Raw genomic sequence first — 20,551 nt, 5'->3', positions numbered from 1 at the left:
AAAAGACAAGGACTTTTCAACTTGGAAAAGAGATGACTAAGGGGGGCTATTATTAAAGTCTATAAAATCATAACCGGTGTAGAGAAAGCAAATAAGGAAGTGTTATTTACTCCCTCTCATAACACAAGAACTAGGGGTCACCAAATGAAATTAATAGGCAGCAGGTTTAAAATAAACAAAATGAAGTATTTCTTTACATAACGCACAATCAACCTGTGGCACTCCTTGCCAGAGGATGTTGTGAGGGCCAAGACTATAACAGGGTTCAAAAAAGAATTACATATGTCCATGGAGGATAGATCCATCAATGGCTATTAGCCAGGATGGGAAGGGATGGTATCCCTAGCCTCTGTTTGCCAGAAGTTGGGAGTGGACGACAGGGGATAGATCACTTGATGATTATCTGTTCTGCTCTTTCCCTCTGAAGCACCTGGCATTGGCCACTGTCAGAAGACAGGATACTGGGCTAGATAGTCTGGCCCAGTATGGCCATTCTTATGTTCTTAAAATATTAATGGGATGGCAAAAACGTTTCCCACCCAGCTCCAGTTGCCAGATTGCAGTAGTTACTGTGTCCAGCTGTCCACTAGAAACCAGATGGGGATCATGAATTCATTTCACGTAGTCCACTAAACAGCTGTTAGATTGTCCGTCATCACCCTCTGCTCACCCCCATAAACATTCATGTTATATTTATTTCTTTAGATTTTTTTTAGAGTAAGAGAGAGATGCAGCCAGGCTCTACTGACTTTGTGCAACCAGGGTTAGATTCACTGATAAACTCCAGCCACTTTGTACTACTATGATGATGCAAAGCAGCTATTAACCTGGCTTAAACCAGTGAATCTGGTCTTTAATTTTCCAGAGTAGTACACAAAGGACTGCCCATCCCACTAAAGAGATCTATTGAAAACAAGACCCCTAATGACTGCTATGTAGAACAGTGGCTCTCAAGTTTTCCAGACTACTATACCCCTTTCAGGAGTCCGATTTATCTTGCGTACCCGCAAATTACACGTCACTTTAAAACTATTTGCTTACAAAATCAGACATAAGAAAAGTGTCCCAGCACATTATTACTTAAAAATTGCATACTTTCTCATTTTTACCATAGAATTATAAACAAACAAATCAATTGGAATATAAATATTGTACTTACATTTCAGTAAAAAGAACAGGAGTACTTGTGGCACCTTAGAGACTAACAAATTTATGAGCCCATAAGCTTTCGTGGAGTTTATGCATTAATAAATGATGGTGCAGTCTGCATGCTGGGGAACTTGAGGATGGGCACACGTGAGGCCCAATCTCTCTGAGATCCCCTGGGTGCAGTGTGACTCCACACCACCCCCATAAGGGATAGGGTGATTTCTGTTGTTGGCTGTAAATAAGGGAAAACCATGTGAAAAATAAGGGACAACTCTTTATTTAAGGGACACTCTAGGGAAAGACCATTTCCTTTAGCATATCCTGTATTTTTCCCTCAAGTGTATATTTCTACTGCCTTCAAGTATACAACAAAATGTTTTAAAACCGATAAGTACCATTTTATACAATGGAATACATCTTAAAATAAGGGGTGGGTGGTCACCCAAAGGGACAAATAAAATAAGGGACAGTCCCTTAAAATAAAGGGTGGGTGTTCACCCTAATTAGGGAGCACAATCAGACCCGAAAATTAAGATTAGTTAGCGACTAAGAATAGGCTAAACCAGAAAGTAGGGGCAAGCTGCTGGGTACCCATCACATTACAGGCAGTCTCTGTGAGGGACCCTTTCTTTGGAATTTACTGGCCCCCACCCCAAGTTTGTTAACTCCTTAATGTGCTGCAAGTGCCTTCTGTTTCCCCAGGCATTTGGGGAGGGGATGGCTGAGGGTGTGAGCTTGATTGCTGTGTCTTCTACATCAGTGGTGCTCAAGCAGGGGTATGTGCACCCCTGGGGGTACGCAGAGGTCTTCCAGGGGCTACATCAACTCATTTAGATATTTGCCTAGTTTTACAACAGGCTACATAAAAAGCACTAGCGAAGTCAGTACAAGCTAAAATTTCATACAGACAATGACTTGTTTATACTGCTCCACATACTATATACTGAAATGTAAGGTTTCAGAGTAACAGCCATGTTAGTCTGGTATCCGCAAAAAGAACAAGAGTGCTTGTGGCACCTTAGAGACTAAACAAATTTATTAGCACTCCTGACCAGTGCTGTGGGCCACTGCAGAGAAGAGAGTGTGGGCTGTGTTCTGCCTCTTCCCTGCCCCCTTTCTGGTGATTTAGAGCCCAGGAGTACAAGAAGAGAACAACAATCTCAGTGTTCCCTGAATGCAGGCACTCATATCACACCCATCCCTTGCACCAGTGGTATGAAGGAGAAGGAGAAGGAGAAGGAGAAGGAAGGCTCCTTGTGCCCTACATGTGCATCTGTGCAAGGGCTAGGTATTTTCCCTGGCCCTCCCTAAAATGAGGTTGATTTCAAAGATATTGGAATACTAAACCTAGCACTAAATAAGGCCATAGCTTGATTGTTTAAAAGTATGTGAAATCTCAAGTGACAGTCTGGGCCTATTCAGGCTTTGTGCTAGACCCATATGGTTGACAGATTCAGATGTAATCTATTACACTAATGTGTTAACATGCAACATGATTTTAGCATCATTTTTTTGTTAGAGAAAACTAGTGTAAGAAGGAAAAAATCCAGTTAAGGCACTGGACTGGGAGTCAGCAGATCAGGGCTTTATTCCTGGGCCCAGTCTCAGACTGCCTCAGCAAGCCTCAAGCTCTCTCTGCCTACATTTCCCTGTCCCTAAAATGGGACTGATACCTACCTATCTCAGAAAGACATGGTGAAGCTTCTTTCATTGAAGGTTATAAAGGGATTTCAGATCCTTGGATGGAAGGTAGAAGTGCCAAATTTTTTAAACAACCCCATTTTTGTAGACCATAGAAACATTTACAGAGAATAGTTACTTAAAATCAACCTTTAACTGCTACATTTTCAAATATAGTATTTATTAACTGTAATATCCTATGGCCTGATGCGCTCTGGCCATCCAGGCCAGCAGTGAAGTCCCTTGGCAGGCCACTGTCCGCTGCAATACATTTTAAAGCAGCCTTTGGGTTACCCTACTTACACTGGGGCTGGCTCAGCCCACAGTATCCCTCCAGATCAAGGGGCAGAAATGCAGTGTAAAGCCACCATTGTTTTCTACCTCCTTTCTCCTGCACTGATCGCTGCTCTCGTGCTTCTGGGGGAACCTACACCTGTATCCCTCTCTGAATATGAATTCTGTCAGATGGTTTCTTCACCAAAAATCTGGTTTCTTTTGTCACACATCTAAACTGTGTTTATTCCTTTCCCTGTGGAAATTTGGAGAGCCAGTTCCAGCCAGAACATACACTGGTTATGTTTTGCCAGTTGTTCTGTTGGTGGATAATTTTCCCATGTTTTTCTGGAGGAAGAGGGAAAAAATCCTAGATTGCATTTCCTTCAGATTGTAAAAGTAGAGGAAATATTTTGTTTGCTGCAGCCACCCCATATCCTCTCAGTGCATGAGGAGGAGGATTAGAGTCTTGATTTCTTGCCTGATGGAGAATCAACAGAAGCAGAGGAGTTTTGTTTTTTTAAACACAGGACAGATCAGACTTACCAGATAATGTAGATGTCGGATTGATTGGAATTTCAAGGAATACATTATGAATATGACCTATTCATCCTTATTTTGACCTGATGTTTTCTGAAGAGGGGTTTGGCTTGGCTCAGCTACGCTATGAAAAGCAATCAAAGCAAAATAAATTAAGAGAAAATCCAAATAAAAGCCTCTGCTAAAAGATGCTGACAGCTGTGTAATCAAGGGGGAGTACTAGGTGCCAGGCAGCTCTCTCTAAAAGCAATAAAGGCCCAATTCACATACAGAGTGAAATACAGAACAGCTACAAAGGGCAGCTGGTAGATCTGAAGCAGAGCCTCTCAACTGCAGGAGTGCAAGCAGGAAACAGGTAGCAATACCATTCTGATTGTACGAGGTGGAACGGTTGGTCCAGACTGCCATTTCTATGACACGCAGTGTGGTTGTAGATGTGTCGGACCCAGGTTATTAGAGAGACAAGGTAGGTGAGTAATATCTTTCTCACCAACAGAAGTTGGTCCAGTAAAAGCTATTACCTCACCCACCTTGTATATCTATGATAAACAAAAAAGCAGCTATGATTTGGATCTATGTATTTTTGAAAAGTGTCCCCCTAGCAATAATTCCATTAAATATAAGACCCTATTGAAATCAATAGGTGTTTACCATTCACTTCACTGAGCCTAGGATTTCATCCAACGCATCAAGAGAAAGAATAACAGATTTAAATGATTTATATGCAGTGCCAAGACATGTTATGTACTTTACAGAGCAAATCAAGAAAGCATAATATGACCCCTCTCTCAAAGGTAACAGCCTAATTTTAGGTTTCAGACTAGCAGCCGTGTTAGTCTGTATCCTAATTTTAGACTACACAGCATCTGAATGTAACACACAAGGGCAGGAATGGGTAAGATGTATGTCCTGTACTGAATGGAGAATATAGATAGATCTCAAATAAGTAAGTTTTAGTATCATATCCTTGGTGACAGCAATATTGTCCATCTTATTTTAATATAAATTTCAGTTCCTTCAGTTCTGATTGCAAATATTGACATGAAAAAAAAACTAATAAGAAAAAATGCCCAATATGTTTTATTTACATTTTCTTATAAATAGCTGATAACATGGTAGGTCTTTGGAAAATTATGACTTGTCATGTACCAAAAATGTTTAAAGTCAAGTGGGCTGGATACAGATTTGGAACTCAGGAATCCCCTTAGCTCTGCCTTTGCCTCCCTGCATGGCCTGGAGCCAGTAACTTCACCTCCTTTTCATTGGCCTGGTCTAAAGTAGGACTTTTGGTTGATATAACTGTATCACTCTGGGGTTTGAAAAATCCACCTCCCTGAGTGATGCAATGCAATGGACCTAACCCCTGCTGTAGACAGCGCTAGATCACAGGAGGATGCTCCCGTTGGCCTAGCAACCACCTCTCAGAGATGTAGATTGCCCACCGTGATGACAGAAGCCTTCCCATCAGCATAGGTAGTATCGTCACGGAAGCACTAGAGCAGAGCAGCTGCACCGTTTTAAGTGTAGACAAGCCCTTCGTTTCTTTATATGTACAGAGAATAACTTTTGCCTCACAAAGCTGTTGTAACAATTGATTGATTAATCTTTGTCTGGTGCTTTGAAGATGTAAAGTGCTACATGCTATGAATTATTACTGCAAACAAGGCTGGCCGTTCACTGGCTTGGCTGTGGAATACAGGGGACTGGCAGCAATATACATGAGATTTTTTTCTGATTCACGAGGCACAGCCTCCTCCCTCTGAAAGTGCAAGTGGTTTCTTTTATTGGAACCATCATAATAAGACAAAATTATTCCAACAAAAGCCTGGTTGACACACAGACTTGTCCAAAAATCAGTGGTACTTTTTGCCCTTTGGATCCTTTAAAGAGAGACCCAAATGAACTCACTTTTACTGCGGGATGGTCAAGAAAATAAAGAAACCGAGTCCTTAAGCCACCAAACATTTGACTTTGCAGGTTTGAACATATTTGGGGGAAGCAAAAGGAGGTTCCACTTTCATTGCCGGTTTGACCCTTATGCAACTGCTGCTTAGCAGCTGCCCTCTCTTTTTAATATCTTGCCCTCAGTGGTTTGGCTGAAAGCAGAAAATGTAGTGGTGGATAAAAGCTCTCACAGAGGAAAAAGATGTAATCTAAACATGTTCAAAGCTCAGAAGAGGTTTGGGGTTTGTGTGAAGAGTAGACAAGGGTTCGCTTTAGGTCCTGATGACTTCAAAACCAGCTGACCTCCTTCTAGGTGTAACCAAAACAAAACCTGAAAGAGGCACATTAAGTTCAATTCCACTGAAAACAGAGGGTGAGGGGAAAATGGAAAAGGACAACATTGGATGGTAGAGCATGAATGATCCTAAGAGAAAATTCCAGCTGAAAGTATTATCAATGAAAAGCTAAGCCAGCTGTGTTATTTAATGGTGGGGAGCAGATCCTGTGCAGGCACAGTAACTGCTTTTCATAAGTTTTCTTATTATACCCACGCATTCTGTCAAACAGATAGTTCACACCGCTACTCAAACTCCCATTTAAATTCAGCAGAGAGCCATACAAAAGTTGATTTTGCTTTGCAATAGGTTTGGCCATGTCTTTTCCTCATCTGCCTCTTGTGATTTCATGTGCTTTGAATGCTGATGAGGTATTAGATTCCAGTTAACCCAAGAATGAAAAATTAGAAGAATTTGACACTCAGTTTCGGCTAGTTTTGAACCTCCAAAACCCTTTGGCTCCTGAACGGCCCCAGGAACACTGTTCAAGAGACATCTTCTCGGGTCGGGGAAAGAGCCAAAAATACCTTGTAAACCTCTCTTTCCAGGGAAGAGGTGTGGCTGGCTGCCCCCCCTATGCCCCCCTGCAGTTTGAAGGGTTAGCAAGGTCAGTTTGCTCCCCCTCAATCCACAAATCTTGTCCAGATTCTGCCCCCTGCTCTATTCTCTTTATGCCACACCAGCACCCAAGAAGCAGAAATTGGCCACACCTCCCTAGCTAGGAATTCCCTCTGCATAGTGGAAGCTTTGAGCTGGTATAGCTGTTTCCTATGACAACCTTCTCCCCTCCCACCACATCAGTGAAGTGTAAACTTTACCAGTTGGTGAGAATATATGGGAATCCAGCTATGTGAATGGGCCAGGTTTTTCAGGTGGTATAAATTAGCATAGCTCCATTGATTTCTATAGCACTATACCAATTTACAACAGTGAGACTGGACTACTTTGTGCCTAGGTGTGTGGAATTTACACACTAAGGTGGCTAGAAGAAGGTATAAGCTATCCTCCCAGTTTATGTGACACACCACTGACTCTGGGGTTGTGTGTCTAAAGACACGATAAGAATTATAGCCGGAGAAGTGACAATCACTAGAATTAAGGTTCAAACCACTTTCCATTATAACCCCTGACTTTCAGATGCTCATACTTCATGAAACAATTGCCTTGGGATTGGTCTCTACCCATAAAGGTAAAAAGTTATTTTTAAGCATTTGAGCTGGTTTTGCTATTTGAACAAGAAGAAACAGTTAATAAAAATACACTTTTCCCACTGATAAAGAGTAATATAAAGGCTTAATTGGAACAGACTTACAGCTGAAATGGCCAAGGTGTACAAGTTGTCATGAGTATCTAACAATACTCCTTCATCCCCTGAATTACAACTTAGGAAGGTCAGGATGCTGTTTGAAAAGAGAAATGTTTAGAATGAAGGTATGCTGACAAAATAAGCAAAACAAATAACAAGGAAAAGAGTTTTTACAAGACAATAGCCAAGTTTATCCAAGATGGGCACCTGTGGCTTGGACCCTGAACCCACATTTAGGCACTTAAATCAGTGGTCAACACAGAGCACCTACCACCTCCCTCCACAGCCAATGTCTACGTCTATAAATATACATTAGCATCACTGTCACACTGGTCTAGTAATTAGTGACTGTTATGGCAGTGAAATAGTAGAAAGCAAGGAAAAATATTGGGACAAGCAACATATGTCAAAGGCTGCAGAACCTTTTCAATTATATTTCTTATAGTATATTATATAATTAGAGACTTTGTGTCTCCCCCTTGAGCATTACAAAGTTTTTAAATACATAAGCTGCTATTTCTCAAGTCATGCATATAATTCACTGAAAGTATTCAGCAGCCTTTCATATACAAAATGCTTCCTGAATATTTTTAAATTAAATCCCCAAAACACTGTTCATGCAATATTTAGATTGTATGGTTAATCAAAAATCAGGAAATGTGCAATCTTAACTATGGTAATACTCCTATACAGGAGGGCACATTCATTTTCTGATCTGATCTTTTTAAAAACCATACAACATTGCATGAACATACTTTTTTGGCATTCAATTTGATACCCAAAGTCTGTGTTTATCGGCTTAGTATCATTTAATAAAAACTTTCCATTCCAGAAGTTGCATGTATACTTGTATGTATGCAAATGAGGGAGTAGGGGAATTTGTTCACGTATGCTTAAGTATGTGCGTGTTTGAATCACTGTAGATTTACTGGGCATGTGACAAATTTAGGAACCTTTAACTGACCTAACTGATTTTAACACTCCTATTTTTTTCTTCCCAAGAACACATCACTTCAGGGAAAGCTTGTTGATTAATGTGCTTTCTCAACTTCAGCGAGATATAGAGATTACATTTGCAGCAGTAAGCCTGGAGAGGTTAGAGCTGGAACTTGTTTCAGCCTGTAAATCACAGGACTATGCACCATCAGCCAGGCTCTGGTATGATTTGGTTCAGTGTCGAGCGATTCCTATCGGACTGCTTGATATCAGCATCCAAAGATCAGGTTTCTAACCATGATGCAAACAGATGCAATTTTCTCATGATGCAAACAGATGCAATTTTCTCATGATGCATTTATGGGTTTTAAAAGTCCATAAAGAATTGCAAAATGTATGGTTCAGGTCAAGAATAACTGAAGTCCAGAAATTAGGCAACACATCAAGTACTCAATGGCGACAACTTCTGGGTTTGTCACCCAAACAACGCACAGACTGATTGGTAAATTGCCTAAATGTGACAAATAATGAGTGTGTTGGTTGAGCAAGGTTGCTACCCTACTTCGAAACTTGTGGTTTACAACAACACGCTGGATTGGTTAGTTTGCTCTTTTGTGAAGATACAAAACAGTGGCCAAGTAGAGCAGAGTCAGTTTTTGTAATGAAAAATTGCAGGATTAAAGTATAGTGCTCAGTGAAAAGATCTAGTTTATTACAGATCATTTGACAACTAAGAAGTAGTTTAGATTTTCCTATTCAGTCTTCTGAACTGTAGATGTGAACAACATTACACCACATTATGACTGATGGATTTTATCCCAGTGCTTTACATATAAAATAGTCAAAGGTCTGAACACATGATTTGGATTTTTTTTCAGTTGAAGGTACAATCAAACCAAGTACATCAAAAGCTGGAGTACCAACTCTGAATATTCAGTGGGGGAAATATCTAGTAATTAAAGTCACTGAAAGAAATTTTAATTCATATGAAACAAAGATCAAAGTGTTGCAACACAACTGAGGTTTTTACATGGCCCTTCACAATCATTAATGGATTTTAGCCTTATAACATGCCTGTGAAGTAGAGATGGATTTCCACCAACCCAATTGCATATGTTTGTCTTCAGGAACATATGTTATGTAAATGAAGATTCTCCAAGCCATCTAGGCCATTTAGACATATCTTCTATTAAAATTAGATATTTATCTAAATCCACTAGATTGCTTTGAAAATCTCTAACAAATTGTTCTTCTCCTGGCCTGCACCCTGTGAGAGGAGAAAAAGTTTTCCAAAAGGTTATAAAATCATATCAAATAAATAAATGTTATGGGGAAAATAATTAGCATCTGTTCATGGATATTCCATGAGCCAAAAAAAAATTTTTTGAAAAGGAAGCAGCAGCAGCAGCTCATGCATCTGATGAATTATTCATTGCAAATGATTCACTCAGCTGTAATAAGATAACAGCACAAGTGTCAAAATCCTTAAATTTCAGCATCTTCGAGAACCACCTTTGTGATCTCTCTGCCCTTTGCTTTTAAAACCTTATGGAAACCCCTGTGGAACAGATGTATAGGAAATTTTTGTAACAAGCCACACGCAATTTAATAGAGAATTATATATAACCCTGCTACAGTTTTCTACAAAGATTGTTTTTAAAAGGAAGTTATATCATTTAAAGTAATGTCTATTGCACCCTTAAATTTTTTTGGAAGCCTATTGACTTCATCCTTATTAAATTCTATGTGGGACTTTTCCACAAGAGAATACCCCCCTCCCCCCCGACGGCCCCCCACACCCACAATATCACTATCTCCTTCCCTGACATCCCCTCCTCGTTACAAAAGAACGCCAAAAAACTAATATCAATCTTTCAGTTCCTCACTTCTTCTCCTGCCTGTTCCAGATTCAGCTGATTTTATGGGGTTTCTAAATGAACAAGTAGTTTACTAAATGCATTGTGCCAGTAAACAAACAGAATGCAGTGGGACTTCCCCACCCACCACCACCATTTAGTTGTTTCTAAAAAGATGAACTTTTCTTGAAATTGATGAGAGACTCAACAGGAGCTCTTAAAGGATTTTTGTTTGTTTTTGTGGCGTTGTTATGTGTGCTGGTGATAAGGCTGGGGGGAAAGAGGTGTTGGTGGTGCTCATGGGACTTATAATTACAGTCAAAGTACAATTGTCTATTCAGCTTGGATCATTTGTTTACTAAGTAAAACTGCCAAACAAGATTTGCTAGTTCTTCCTGCCACTTGAAAGAGGATTGCCCTAGGCTCATCTAGAGGTAAACAATACCACCCAAAGATTATCGAAAAAGAACACAATATATAGGAACTGACAGAGAAGAGCAAAGCACTTGCAGGAATTCAATTCTAAGGGATGGATTCAAATTCTGTTCATTTACATGAAGTGCCATTTCATGGCAGAACAGAAAATGAAAAGGGAGCAATGGTTCCAAGAACAAGTTGGTCTAACGTTGCTGTTAGGTTGGGAATGGGGGAGGTTAAGCTAAACATGAAAGATTTTCTTCAAACAGTCAGACATCTGGCTCTTACTATATTCTAACACAGCCCCTGAAATCTGATCTGGATTCATATAGCAATGAGCATTCTTTGAAGTTACACATAAACACAAAGGCTTTATCAATACAGCTATTCATAAAGCAGTAACCAAGTGTAGGGAAATCCATCCAGCCCCAGCTTGTCCCAACACAAAAAATGATCTCCATCAAAGCATCTAATTCTGAGGAAGGAGTCCTACTCCCCCAGCACATAATGTGAAGTTACTCAAGCTGTGTGTGAATCAGGTGGGACCAGGAGTGGAATTCACCCTTCAACTTACAGGGCTGCAACACAGCCCTTTTGCAGCCCGAATTATTTATTAAGTGTGTAGTGGCAACAGCGTGTTAAGAACTTTACAGGCAGCTCTGAAAACCAGGTTAAGAGCTTAAAACTGAGCCTACATGTTGGAATAGCAGCCACCACCCCTCCCCTCCTTGATGTAAGGATTTTCAGTAACTGGACTCAGATAGGAGTGGATCCTATACTCCTTGCCTCAGCACCGCCCCCCCCATGGCTTCCTCTTTGCTTGCATAATTGGAGCTAGCACAAACACGCCTGTGATATGGTTGTGGTGAAGTGGGTTCCCTGTCCAGCCTCATTGCAGGGCTTACCTGGTGCAGGTTCCTTGACACTTGGGAGATTTCCACTGCAGAGTTAAGTTGAGAGATTAGGTGTGTCACTAGGCCTCCTGTGGGGATATTCCCTGGTTCTTTGTGCTGCAGTAAACTGAGCTACTCTGATTTTTTTCTTTGTGAATTATGGGACAACTTGTTGGTCCTTCTGGACACACAAAGGCAGTGGAGGACTATCAGCGCTCGAGTGCTTTAGTTTGTGTCATCACTACAAAGTGAACAGTTTATCTGTCAAAGTGAAAGCAGAACCCAAGTACTAACTCACACCCACAGCCAGGCCTGCTTAACTGGGTTGAAAGCAACAAACTTGAGTAAAGGGGTGTGGGTGTGTATGTATATGGAGGGTGGAGTGACCACCATACCAAACTGGGTAGGACAGTCCCGAAATGCAGAGTTCAAGTCCCAGTCCCATGCTGAATGACTCCAGGACTGCATTTGTCCCGGATTCCCTGCGGTGCAGCTCCGCGCCTGCCCAAGGCTCAGAGGTGGTGCTAGCCTCTTCCTGGTGGGGGGCTGAGGTGGGCCTTAGCCCCCCCGCCCAGCTCTTGCCATGAGGCCCTATCCCTTAATCTTCTTCTCCCCCACTCCGACCCCTCCCAAGGTCCCAGCCCCCTGGCCAGGACAGAAGCTGGAGCCAGGCAGTAGTAAGCTGCCCAGGGAGCCCCAAACTCTTCACCTGGCCTAGGCGGTGTGCCCTGGATGGTGGGGACACGGGACAGGGGCTGCTCTCGGGCACCCTGGTCCTCTACCCAGGGCAGGTGGAGGGTCTGGTGCTCCCCACAGAAGCCCAGGATCCCTGGGTGGCTCTTACCTTGGCCTGGCTCTGGCTTGTGGCCTGACCAGGGGTCAGGACTCCTGCATGTTTCCCACTTTTGCCTTTTGAAAAGGTGGTCTCGTAATACACGAACTAGGGGTCACCAAATGAAATTAATAGGCAGCAATTTTAAAACAAACAAAAGGAAGTATTTTTTCACACAATGTACAGTCAACCTGTGGAACGTGTTCCTAGAGGATGTTGTGAAGGCCAAGACTATAACAGGATTAAAATAGGAACTACATAAGTCCATGTAGGATAGGTCCATCAATGGCTATTAGCCAAGATGGGCAGGGATGGTATCCCTAGCCTCTGTTTACCAGAAGCTGGGAATGGGCAATGGGATGGATCACTTGATGATTACCTGTTCTGTTCATTCCCTCTGGAGCACCTGGCACTGGCCACTGTCGGTAGACAGGATACTGGGCTAGATGTACCTGTGGTCTGACCCAGTATGGCCATTCTAATGTTTTTAACACCTGATTAAAAGCCCAAGTTAACTCTCTTATAAGAAGAGTTTTAAACAATGGGCTAGCCAGCACATAAATGTATTGTTTTCTCCAGCACACTGTGTCTCATGATAAAAACCTGAACATGCATATAACTGTCCTTACACAAGTAAAGTGACCCTGCTCTTACCTTAAGACGTCTTACAATTAGTGAATAAGCTATAATTATTGTTTCAGAAAGCTAATTATGTTGTTGAAGCCTATACTACCTTGTAAAATTACGCATAGCTTTTCATTTGAGCCTCTGATAGGCTGCACCCTGAAAATCTCTTTTGTAAACAGGTCATTCAAATATCTTTGTGACTCCTTAGCACTCCCACAAAAAAATGACTAATGTGTATACACCTTCAATTACAATTTTGGTCTAGTCAGATAGCATTACACAACGAGTGCTCTGTTTTTAGTAGATATGGGTAAATATTTTAGTGGCCTTCCCTGCCCCCAGTGTCTGGGTGCAGGTGGCTGCAGCTTGAAAGAGAGAATGGAAAACTGGAACACTGTGTTCACATGGTGTGTGGTACCACAGGCCACCAACTCTGGTAGAGGCAGTCAGAGCTCTGATGGCACTGAAATTTTGGGGTCTTTTTAGTTAGAGTGGTCTTGCCAGGGAACTCAGGCTCCATTATGTACTGTAGATGACAGGGTCTGCTTAAAAGAGGAGCATTCTCCTGCTACAAATTGGGTGTGTCAATACATCTAGGACTGACCAGTTGTCACAATTTAAATGAGGGAGATTATAAGTGAGCTATTGAAACACACAGCAAAATCTTTCTTTATTAGATGGTGAGGCTTTAAAAACTAATTTAAAAGAAAAGCAAAATGAGGCTCCATGAGCAAGATCTGGCAGATTTCAAGATACAGAATCAACTTTGACATAAGCACGTACAAAGGCCAGAGTGTCATGGCCATCTTTGTTACGTCTCAAACTGGCCTCATCATTGACGAATGATAAAATTCCACCAGTACACTGAAGCCCATGGGGATGTGTTCCCTAGTTGTAGAAGTATATGAACAAGTGCTGCACCTAATCTATTTCACAGTGCAGTGCCCTCTCATTCTATACTGAATCATACTGGAATAGGGAGAAGAGAAGAGAGCAAAGGTTCTCAATCTTTACAATATTGGGACTCCCCTACCATCTACCAGGGGCTAGCTGGAATCTCATAGCTCCATGTTTTACAATATGGAATGGGCAGCGTGGTCATGACCCTTGACACCTGTCTGAGAACTCATGCTTTACAGGACAGAAAGAGACAGGAGAAATATAGCTGCACTATTTTATAATGGGCAAGTATTACCCTCATTTTACAGATGGGTAAAGCGAGGCACAGAGGGTAAGCACTTACCCGAGACCATACAGTGAATCAGAGGCAGAACCAGAAATATAACCCAGGTCTTCTTATTCCCAATACCTTGTTTTGTCTACTGGGCCATTCACAAAGTCATGAGAAAACCTCAACGTGACAAATTTTAGACAACTTGCTACAGCAATCATTATTAAGAAGGGTAAAAAAAATCATCACTATTTCTATCAAGCGTTCACTCTTTTATGTAGAGCAGGAACTAATAGCAATATCTCAAATACCACTGTGTGGGAACTGTTGGCAAACGTTGACTCTTTAATGGGGATGCTGTATGATGCTAGACTTGTATCCCTTGGGACAGACCATATGAAAGCATGCTAGTGGTATAGAGACTGTTGTTCCTTTGGGGGTATCCATGGCCAAACCTAGCCATGAAATCCCAGCATGACTGCCTTGTTAGCCAGAGTTCCCCGAAAAAAGTTTCCGAACACCACAAAACAGAAGAACCACAGACTTGCATTCAAAGTGGGTCTGCTGCACCACAATGTCCCTTTCCCCTAAATCCTCCAAGACGTGGATTGTGTCCTGATCTATGTTTGTACACACTCAGTACCATAGGGCCCCCAATCCTGACTGAGGCTTTTGGACACTACCATAGCCACTAACAACCACCCTTTCTTCTGTGTGACATTGTCTTCATCGTTACAAGAAAGGTGTGTGCTTTGAAATGGTTTAAGCAGATCGTGAGGTTAGGAATATGACAACTATCTATGCAGCTGGCAAAGCAGTACTAGAGGCAGGGGGATTGGGGAGAACAGTTATTGCTCTTTCATAGAATATCAGGGTTGGAAGGGACCTCAGGAGGTAATTTAGTCCAACCCCCTGCTCAAAGCAGGACCAATCCCCAATTAAATCATCCCAGCCAGGGCTTTGTCAAGCCTGACCTTAAAAACTTCTAAAGAAGGAGATTCCACCACCTCCCTAGGTAACGCATTCCAGTGTTTCACCACCCTCCTAGTGAAAAAGTTTTTCCTAATATCCAACCTAAATCTCCCCCACTGCAACTTGAGACCATTACTCCTTGTTCTGTCATCTGCTACCACTGAGGACAGTCTAGAGCCATCCTCTTTGGAACCCTCTTCAGGAAGCTGAAAGCAGCTATCAAATCCCCCCTCATTCTTCTCTTCCGCAGACTAAACATCCCCAGTTCCCTCAGCCTCTCCTCATAAGTCATGTGTTCCAGTCCCCTAATCATTTTTGTTGCCCTCCGCTGGACTCTTTCCAATTTTTCCACATCCTTCTTGTAGTGTGGGGCCCAAAACTGGACACAGTACTCCAGATGAGGCCTCACCAGTGTCGAATAGAGGGGAACGATCGTGTCCCTCGATCTGCTGGCAGTGCCCCTACTTATACATCCCAAAATGCCATTGGCCTTCTTGGCAACAAGGGCACACTGTTGACTCATATCCAGCTTCTCATCCACTGTAACCCCTAGGTCCTTTTCTGCAGAACTGCTGCCGAGCCATTCGGTCCCTAGTCTGTAGCAGTGCATTGGATTCTTCCGTCCTAAGTGCAGGACTCTGCACTTATCCTTATTGAACCTCATCAGATTTCTTTTGGCCCAATCCTCCAATTTGTCTAGGTCCCTCTGTATCCTTTCCCTACCCTCCAGCGTATTTACCTCTCCTCCCAGTTTAGTGTCATCTGCAAACTTGCTGAGGGTGCAATCCACACCATCCTCCAGATCATTTATGAAGATACTGAACAAAACCGGCCCCAGGACCGACCCTGGGGGCACTCCACTTGATACCGGCTGCCAACTAGACATGGAGCCATTGATCACTACCCGTTGAGCCTGACAATCTAGCCAGCTTTCTATCCACCTTATAGTCCATTCATCCAGCCCATACTTCTTTAACTTGCTGGCAAGAATACTGCGGGAGATCGTGTCAAAAGCTTTGCTAAAGTCAAGGAACAACACGTCCACTGCTTTCCCTTCATCCACAGAGCTAGTTATCTCGTCATAGAAGGCTATCAGGTTAGTCAGGCATGACTTGCCCTTGGTGAATCCAAGCTGACTGTTCCTGATCACTTTCCTCTCCTCTAAGTGCCTCAGAATTGATTCCTTGAGGACCTGCTCCATGATTCTTCCAGGGACTGAGGTGAGGCTGACTGGTCTGTAGTTCCCAGGATCCTCCTTCTTTCCTTTTTTCCTTAGTTACTTAGAGGACTTTGGCCTTGGTACACCTCGTGGTCATTATAACAAGCTTTGTGTAAATACAATCAGCTCTTCTATAAGCCACCAAATATCTAGTTCTTCCATTTTACAGACACTGGGGGCAGAGCACTCATGTTATCATGAAACAAAAGTTGCCTGTTGGGGTGAGTAGAGTTTCAAAAAAACAAACAACAAAACAGTTCAAATGTCTAATATATCGTGATTTCTTTTGTCTTCAGAACACATACTCATGGTGTGAATTCATGTTGGCAAGCCATGAACGAGGTCAGTATGTTGACATGGGTACAGATTTTTTCTTTTCACAGACACTTCAGGCTGGGTCATGTGATCACTCACTACTGTGCTTTGCCAGCTGTATATGAACTAGCACATGCCCTGACCTTACGGCAATAATGCAGCCACACCAGTGATTTCAAGGAGAGTTTTACATACAGATCATTTGCAGGATAAAACCCATAATACTGTCAAAAGAGTGGAAAGGCAAGCAGACAATTACACACAAATTATTCTATCTTCCTTTCAACCTGACTTGGGTGGGGGTTTTGTTTTGGACCCTGGAAGTTCTTCCAATTGCTTGGACATTGATAGGTACTTAATGTTTGTCTGTTTGTTGACTGTCATACCATTACCATATGCAGCACACAGGGCAGGGGGCATGTCTTTCCTGCCCTAAGGTGACGCACACCTGGAGCAATATTTTACTTCCAAACTAGGGCAAAAGGAAGGATTAGTCAACCCCAGTTTGCTCAAGGAATTCGTCCTGGGCTTCTTTCAGGCCCCCTTGCAATTTCACAGGGTGTTAGGGCAAGCCTGCCTCAGTTTCCCTTTTGTTAGAGGAACACCATTTAGTTCCATGTCTGGTAATTTCTTGCTCCAGCCCTCTGGCTGGATTGTTAGTAGTCTCTTTCCTCTTGAGGCAGGAAAGAGTTTGATGGGTCAGGAGACTGCTAACCCTAGCAAAGGGTCAGTCTCCAGCCTTTGTTCTTCAGGCTGTACTAACCCCTCTGATAGAGGCTGAGGAATCAAGGCCTTCCCACTCATCTGGATTCCAATCCAGGTACCCTGTGTGAAGCAGCTGGAATCAGTTCCTTCCAATCCCTTACTGCTTCTAACTTCACCTCTCCTGTAGGCTGTTGTGTAGACACATGTTCCGTGAGCCTCTTCTTCTGGAGGTCCAACTACCTGGGCAGCTTCCTGCCAGTCCATTTCTGCAGCACCCTGCTCTCAGTGGTTCTTCAGCCTCTCCAACAGTCACCCTCCCTTCTGATCTGCTGTCAATCCTACCAGAGGAGGCAGCTCATCTCCCTGTGAACCCTTGTAAAGGTGCGGGCAGTGCTTGCACACCCCCTTGTGGCCTGGTGTGGTGCTGTGGGCATGCCCCCACCTTAATTCCCTCCTCCTCACACCCACTGGGGCAGCCTAAATTTGCTCTAACAGCCTGGAGCAAGGAGAAGCCAACATACACTAACAAATGGCATGTCTCCTTTTAATAGGGTTTCAGGACAGAAGAAAGTACAATACACTGTTCATAAGGGCTTCACCTCAGGGCATTAGGTTAGCTCCCAAACTTGAAGTTCATAAAGTCTCTAGTTAGGCCCATTTTCGAGAGCCTGAGAGGCAACCACCATGCACTGCAGCCTGCAAAGCTTCCACCCCTGCTCAGTTTCTCCTGCTCAGTTTACACTCCAGCCTATCCCTTAAAAGGGCAGTACACTCCTACACGACTCTCCCCCCTAGAATCTTGTCTGACCCTAGAGCAAGTTCTATTGTCTGTCCATGGAGTATCTCTGCACTCCATAAGGACAATCAATTTGACCTCACTATGCGGCTGACCTAGCCACCTTCTTTTGAGCTTATCCTCCAGCCAAAGGAGCACTTCCTGCTTAACATCACCAAGAAAGTTTGCAAGACTGTTGGCCATACTTTTATCCTCATTACTGACATACACAGAGACCAGGAGTTGTGTTCCCCAACATCTTATGTAGCTCATCTGATGAACAAACTCCTCCATATAGTCTTTGGCACATCATAATTCAAAACAAACTGTACACCTTGTAAGGTGAGCCCTCTGGTCATAGCAGGAGTAATCAAAAGCACTGGGCTTGCATCATTCATAAACTGGCATGAGGCTGCTTCCCAGTCTCTTTGACAGCAGCCTCACAGGATAGATGCACACTTCAGAGTGAAACTAGTTTCTCATCCAATCCAACTCTCACTTTGGTTTTCTAATTATGTCTGACTGCATCTTTTTTCCTGTGGTCTTTAGTAAAGGACATATGAGAGCCTATTTCCAATCCTCTTGCACCCAGGCTACTTTGTGTGTAGTGTTAACAACTGGAGGGTCACTTTTACTCTCCCTTTGTGGGCTGGCACATCTTTTGGGGGGGGATGGAATTTTTTTTAAGTCCCACTCCGGTTAGGGCTCCATGTGGCTGTCTCCAGGCGGGGAGCAAACCTTTGTCTCTCTCATCTACTTTATTTTTCTCATGGCCAGGTGATGCTACATTAATAACATGGTGGTTTTTCCTTTCAGTAGGCTGAAACACTTCACCACACAGCCCAACTTTCACTTGAAAGATTTAAGGTCTGGGGAATATCTTCAGGGCTGCCCTCTCCACTTCCAGTAGTTCCACCTTCTCATCCTGGGCATCAGTGATCTAGTTCTGCTGGAGAATTCTCACAAAGCTCTTCCTGGTCTCTCGCCAACAGGTGGCTTTCAGGTGGGCCAACTCCTGCTCCTTTTTTATGCCTTGAGCCAAGACACTTTCCCAGGAGGAGCCTCTCTCTTCCAGCTCCTGCCAGGCTTCTGCTTTTGGGGCCTGTGGAGTGTTCATCTGTGCACGGATGTCAGCCAAGATTCTCTCAGCTGCAATAACCTTCTCTTCTAATTCTTTCCAGCTTATTAATGGATGAGTTTTGCTAGGCAGTTGTAGATGGTATCACCGTTACTGCAGCTTCCGTTGTCACAGTCTCCATATTTGTGTCTGTTGATGCCTTTCAATGGGCAATCCACTCCTCCCCTTGAACAGGCTTCTTGAATATACAAGTCATCACTCCACTCTACCATATAGAGTTATTGCCATACTCTCCACCATATTGCATGTACTAGTGCTCTTGTTGTATACCTGTGTCTTCTCCAGAGTTGTCACTGTTAGTCCTTCCAATGCCTTAACTTGTTCCAGGAGCCAAGTCTTTTCCTGCTTCAGTTTTCATAGTTTCTGGGTTACTTACTTTCTTCTAATCAGAGCCTCAGGCTTGCAAGTCTCCGTACACACTCTTCTAGTCTTTTAACTGCCCTACTCCTGGCCTGCAGCTCATTCTGGAGTTGCTCCTTCTCAAGCTGTAGGGCTTGTTTAAGCTCTTCCAGTTCCAACTCCTGGGTAGATTTCCTCTTGTACAACTCCTTTTCCCCCTCAGCTTCCTGGTGGCAAGCAGCCTGGCATTTCTTGGACTACAAATCCATTGGCTTTTCCCATTGGGCTATCCTTATTTCCAAGGCCACAGGAAAGACTAGTACTTGTATGACATCACTGAGATCACTGTTCTTTCCAACTCCTGCATCTTGGCCCTTGAGTCTGTCTTTACTTGGCTGACATGAGGATTTATATTTCTCAAGCTGGTTGTTCACTATCTCATTATTCTGCTCCTCCTCCAGCTGAGCCTGGCAATGCTTCTTCTTTAGTGCCTCTTGACCTTGAGAATTGGTAGTCCCCACCATCAGACCATCCCTGTTGTGAAGTGCCTGGCACTTTCCACATTTATCAGCTGTAAGTTTCTCCTACATTTGGTTCATTTCAGCCTACATCTGCTCACACAGGTGCTGGAGCTTCTTTAACTGTGGGGCTTCTTGGATGCTAACCTGGATCTTCTCCTGAAGACAGCATGTTCATTTTCCAATGTGTTGTTTCATTCCTCCAGCTTAGTCACAACCACGTGGCTTCTCTCTTTCTCTACAACCAGCTCTTTCTGCCTGTCTTCTAGTTCTGCTTTTTTTCCCATGTTACTCAGCTAGTTTCAGTGAGAAAGATAGCCTGCATTTGGGTCTGCAAGTTAACTGTCCAATAACATCATCAAAGCCTTATCACACCTGTGCCCAAAGATGCCTGGAACTTTTGACATCCAGTCAGTCTTTGCCCTGGTTCCCCCAGTGCAGGAACCTTGCTGCCCCTCAGAGAAGCTAACTGGGTCATTTTCAGGCTGCTGTATCAAGTTACTTAAGCTCCTGTCACCCTCATGCTCTGAGGCTGAGGACTGAGTCAAGGCATCCCTGGCAAGGATCATGGGGGAGGGAGAGAGAAGTCTAAAACTCATGGCCAACCTCTG

General features: G+C 43.2%; 1 long non-coding RNA gene across 1 annotated transcript in view; it reads right to left on the bottom strand.

Moving 5' to 3' along the window:
- LOC144259716 (uncharacterized) overlaps positions 1–20,551 on the bottom strand; it is a 43,936-nt gene that overhangs the window by 4,401 nt on the left and 18,984 nt on the right. The window contains exon 2 of the long non-coding RNA XR_013344871.1: positions 7,234–7,321. This is a non-coding gene — a long non-coding RNA (uncharacterized LOC144259716). The remainder of the gene's footprint in view (positions 1–7,233; positions 7,322–20,551) is intronic.

The sequence above is a fragment of the Eretmochelys imbricata genome, chromosome 1, assembly GCF_965152235.1.
Source record: "Eretmochelys imbricata isolate rEreImb1 chromosome 1, rEreImb1.hap1, whole genome shotgun sequence".
Taxonomy (NCBI): domain Eukaryota; kingdom Metazoa; phylum Chordata; order Testudines; family Cheloniidae; genus Eretmochelys; species Eretmochelys imbricata.
This window is presented reverse-complemented; position numbering and strand designations above follow the sequence as displayed.